This window comes from Nomia melanderi, chromosome 3, assembly GCF_051020985.1.
Source record: "Nomia melanderi isolate GNS246 chromosome 3, iyNomMela1, whole genome shotgun sequence".
NCBI lineage: Eukaryota > Metazoa > Arthropoda > Insecta > Hymenoptera > Halictidae > Nomia > Nomia melanderi.
Window position 1 is genome coordinate 19,266,660 of NC_135001.1, and position 6,000 is coordinate 19,272,659.

The window sequence follows — 6,000 nt, forward strand, 5'->3', positions numbered from 1 at the left end:
AAATACCAACAATGACAGAGTACGCGCGCGGAAGTCGACGGAAGGCCTTAGCAACCGCGTTAGTCGAAACCAGCGAGCGTCGTGTTTCGAGCGTCATGAATCTGTAACCTCGTAACGGCGGAGCGTCGATTCCGCGGCGGGAATTACTCGGGACCCACCCGGTATTCCGAAAAGTTCCGTTGAGTTACGGGGTTGGCGGTGTCGTTTGAAAAACCGTCTGTACGTGACTGTATCTCGGCAGAAAATCACGGGGCAGGATGCGGCGGTGTCTAACGAAGAAAAGTAGCGGGCTGAGTTTCTGCTTTTTGAACGTGCTACAGCTTAAACCGCGGCTATTAACGATTATAAACAAACCGCGTTAGTCATAAATGTCCCGTTATTTTGATAAAAAATTTTTATGAATATTGAAAGAGGACTTTTCAACTTTGCCACCTTTGACAAACTTGAAAATGAAAAGTTTATGTTAGATTTTTTAAGAGTCGCTTTGAATGCAAAGGGTTAATGTTGAGGATATATTATTACAATGTTAAAGCTACTCTTAAAAAACCTAATATAAATTTTTTATTGTGTATCAAAGTAGAACTCTGAATGCAAAGGGTTAATGTAAATAGAGGCTAATGTTAAGGATATATTATTACAATGTTAAAGTTCTACTCATACTGACATGTTGGTGCAGTTTTTAGAAGTATCATGAAATATAAACCATAAATATGCACCCTAAACCTCATTCAAATAAATGGAACCTAATATCTAGCACAATGCACAAACAACCTTCAATATCATTCAACACAACACTACTACAATATCGCTTGTCCCAAACAATTGCAAACATCGTCCACGCGTGCAGTAGGTTAATCAACAATTTCCACGGAGCCATGACAAAATTCTACAATTCATTTGTCCCGGTGGACTCCGGCAATGCAAACCCAATTACATTCAGAAACCAAAGAGCAATCCTGCACTCAATAAAAACCCACCCCTAATTTCCCGGCAGCCGGTACGAAAGCAGGAAACGAAGGGAATCGTGAGGAGTTACGATTGCCACGGATAAATAAATGCAACGGGGAGGCTGAGTACACGATGGACCTCGAAACGGAAACCCCCTGCCACCGATCCCGACGGTCCTCTCTCCGTCCCTTTGTTTCTCAGGCTTGTTTATCGAGACACCGAACGGGAGAGAGCTGACTCTCCAACTTTGTCCTGTCCCGTCTCTCTCTCGTCTTCATGGCCTCCCGCCGCCGCCCGATGCTCTACCTTTCCTTATCTGGCTCGGCCCGATTTCTTTCCTCCGCCCCCGCCCCCCCGGCCAGCCACGGAGAGGAATGCTCCTTCGAATCTTCGCATTTTTCTTTCGTCTCGGTTGCATCGGTCCTTCGTTCCCGTTCCGATCCCCACCTCGGCGAACCCACACACCCTTTGTTCCTCACGATGCACCGGATGCATCGCGGTTCCCGCTGTCCCCCTCCCCCGCGACTTCCTCCGTTCGTTCCCTGATTATTGATCTTCCTCTTTCCACTCTTCGTGCACTCGAGTCTCTTATCCGCAGGCACTGTACTGCGTCTAGCTACCAGTCACCCCCTCCCCCTCCCTGTCCGCCGACTGTTTTACGGTGTTCGAAGGTGTGTCTCCCCCCCTGCTGTTCGGGCTCGATATAATCAAATTAGATGTCGAAATAGAGAACATTCCTGCGCCGCATTCAACCCTCTTTCATTGTTCTTAAGCCAGTCGCTCCGAGGGAAAAGTGCGGAGCCAGCGGGGCTCTTCCCGCCCTATCTGGCTGCCTTATGAACTGGTTGAATGAGAGCGACGCTCATTGCCGATGCTCCTTGCCGCAGCTTATTTGCTCGATCCACCGTTCGATTGTGTGTCGCGCGAGTCGTTGTGCATATGTATTTCGACGGTTCGCGGGGTTCGGTATTCTTCGGATGATTTTCAACGAGTATTCGGGCGAGATGATTTGAATAGGTTGTCGTTGGGTGAATGCAGTGTTGTGTGTAATGATTTGGGTTATGTGCGTTGTGTGCAGTAATTTCTTGTTATTGATATATTGTCATGTAGGAAATAATTTTTATCAAATTGTACCGAGAAACGAAAGTAGGGAAGTTAGGAGGCATTCTTCATTTGTTTATGATGCTTTTTATTATATAATTATGATTAGTATTATATTGATACAATTTCGTCGGTAATGTAATTGAATTAATGCTTCTTTTAAGTTATTCGTTTTATATATGGGAAGATTGTACGCAAATTATGGTTGTTAGGAAGTCGCTTTAGGAAAAGTGCTGACACGAGACATTAAACGCAATTTTCTTTGTCAACTATATATGTCAGCGCAAGAAAGAAGTAGAAAGTAGAGTTTCATTGGAAAAGTTTGATTGGCATCACCGCATTTTGCAGTCCATTTCATCTTAAATTACAGAAGTCTAAATACTTATGGACAGTAATGTGCGCGCGTCTATAGTACGACGATCGACCGTTGAGACACCAGTTAACGTCCAAACTAATAGCGTCTCCCGTTCTACGAACACACGGGAAGTTAAAGTTTTATGCACAGCACCATACAATGTTGTATTCAAATATTAACGCCGCATGAACAGTATACTTCACCGGCTCGGCGAGGAGAAGAGAAGGGAGCATTTTCTGTGAGCACGTCACAACGAAGTAATAGCTTTGAAACTCATCCGCTTCTCATTCCGTAAATTAAAATACTTTATAATAACTGGATTGCAGGATATGCATTTATTAAAGCAGTTGTTAATTGAATATTCTTTACGCGGTGGGCAAGTTCGCGGAACCCGTTACACCTGTATAATTCATTCCCCTTTTCATTAATTAGTCACTGAAAACGAGAATACCTATGGAACTTCGCAATTTAATAGTGACAGCGTTGCGTACATTGACGGTGGCTTTCCACAAAAAATAAAATTTCACAAAAAGTAATCTCTCCCATAAAAAACTGTAATACATTCATATTGAATTTATTCGTAGGTGCATGATATTTCACAACTTTCATTCATACATTCGTATTTAATATCTATAAAAAACAAAAATCCGCAGCGTGGCCGCAACTAACCACGCAGATACATGTATAATAAAATAATGTATACACAGTGTCACGAATCCACTCGTTCCCCAAAATCCTTCAATTTCCCGCAGGATATCCCTAAATTCCCATACTTCCACCCAAACGAGCCTTGTCAATCCTTATCTCTTTCCTTCCCTTCGCGAAGAGCAAAAATAACAATCCTTCTTCAAAATCACCCGTTGCGTCACTCGCTCTTCGTAACAGTTAAACACTAGATCTACCAATCAATCAAATTGATTTCTTAACATTTTTTATGGAAACTCTACCAGAACATATACTGAAATTATGCTTATAAACCAATTTGCCTATTACTAAATCAATTTCTTTAGTAATTTCTCAAATAATCATCCACCATGTCAATAATTACAAAACATCAGGAATGACTCATGTTTACCCGTATGGTAGTCCCAATGTTAAACAACTGAAATCGCGCAATTATCGCAACTAAACTGTACACCCACGACACAACATATTTTATCGCTTCGTTCGACACACAGTATCTTTAGTTTCTATCACAGCTCCGCTGTAAACGTACCCTGATAGTAACGATCCCGCCGGCTCACCGCCGGCCGTTCCAGTTGCCTCTGAATTCCGGGATCCGGAATAATTCAAGCAGTTAAAATTTCAAAAGACGACAGTCACGGAGCGCAGACACGGCGCATGAATATGGCATCGACGTGACGCGGTGCCCCAATATTTGCGAAAATTTTCGTTCGATACGGGGCCGGTGCAATTTTATGCTCGCGTTTTCGGCACACAGAACCGCCGAACACGCTGTATCGTCGAAAGATATCCGATCGCGAGCCTGGATCTTCGCGGGGTAACGAATATTCGGACCAATTCCGAAAAGAATCCAATGAATTGTCTAGAACAGGCCGCGATGTATCGCGCCGTACCCGACGGTCCGATTTCCATTGTAAATTGTCGAAGTGCCGGCAAGTTTTGCATATTTGACGAGCGACGCCTGCTTCCGCCGACAAAATTCCGATCGCGAATACTACGTGACCGTTCCGATCGAAAAAATATTATCCTCGGTAATGAGTTCGGCCGAATTTGACGATTTCCTACGGACGACTGGCCATCTTGAAGAGTTTTTGTAAAAAACATTGTAATGACGTCATTATTATGACGTTCGACGTAATATTAGGTAAGTTCCTTCCTCTTTTAAAAAGTAGGATGGCATTTAAGATCTTTTCTACAAATACTCTTCAATTCCGCTCAGCTCCCAATGACAGCAGCAGGAATGAAAAGTTACGTTGGAAAAATGTTCGATACGCTTGGAATTTTATTATTCGCCGCTCGTTCAAATATTTCGCGAAACTGCAAACAGTATAGTTATTGGGATTAAACAACGGCCAGAGAAATGTGTGTAATTTGAAGAGGAAGCGATTCCGTGTGCGAAAATGGATAAAACATACGAGATAAAAATTTTCCGCGGTGAACTTCGTTTTCGAGGGAATTGAGTTTGAATATTTTTTGGGCGAGTCCGCGAATATGAATTGACTATTATTCCATTATTTATTTCTTGTTTTACGATCCCAAACATGAAAAATGGTTATTCGCGTTCGAAGATAATTTCATATGAATTTGTAAGCGGAACGGATGCGCGGATAGATAATCAGCGATTTTCCCGTTTACAAGTAGAAAACACTGGTATTGGTCGGACACGTGGCACGCAGGTATTTAAAAGCACACGCGGCCAGTTTACTTTCAAATTCAATTACCTAGCAAACGAATCCACAATAAAAAAAGTTTATTCTACAATTCCATATTGTTTCTATTCCCTAAACCGTCACTTCTTTTTACTGAAACTCGTATTGCACTTTCCGCGAATATACGATGTATAACACGATTATTTTCACTCAAGCATTTGATTCGTGTAAACGTTCCGATTCTTTTTTCATTTCAAAATCGAAACATACACGTGTCTATATTTTTCAGGTTTCATGGCAATCTCGCTGAATCTGTACGTCCGAAACGTAACATATTTTTACACTAGCTTTTAGTACCTTTCCATTTGTTCGACGGTTGCGGACGTTCTGATCCTATTTTTTCGAGGATTGAAATATATGCAGTTTAGTTTCCATATTATTGAATAACTTTCCCGTAAAAAACCCGTTCTCGCGCGTAACTCAGGACGATACCGTCCTTCATCGTTCGGTTTCAAGTTTCCTGTTTAGTTTAGGACGGATACTTTGTTCGACTGTTTCGATACATGGCAACTTGATAGTAGGTTTCGATAAAGTTGCTCGATCTCCGCGAGATTCTCCCGGCGGATAGACGGCTTGCGTAACATATTCTACAGGTGGAAATAGATATCCGACAAAAATATTCCGCCGGTTTCCTTTTATATCCGGCTCGGTCATCCATCTTCCGTGTCCGCGGCGCGTTTCATTCCTGCCTTAGAAACGATAACATAAAACACGCCCGGATCGATGCTACCTCCGTTATCGTTTCCTTTAATCACTTCCCATCGGGGAACGTCGGCCGATAGGAGCGGCGATGTTACCTTAAATTCCAACTGATTCATTGAAACGTCAGTCTCAATTTCGCCTCTCAGTCGAGTCTGCTCTATTGAGTTCTTCGGTGAGTTTGTGACGATTCTCCTTAAATATGTCCGAGGGAATGAGTGTCAACAAACATGAGGAATGTTCGCGTGGATTGTACAACCTTATTTATTTATGTATCTTTTTTGGGAGATAATTTCAAAGTTCCCAAGTTTCCAGGTTCCCAAATTGCCAAATTTCAGAATTCTCGCGAGAATTGTCGCGTGGATTGTACAACCTTGTCTATTTATATATCATATTCGGGAGATAATTTCAAAATTCCCACGTTTCCTGGTTCCCAAATTGCCAAATTTCAGAATTCTCAAATTCTCGAGTTCCTAAATGATTTCCTAAATGAATCCTAAATGA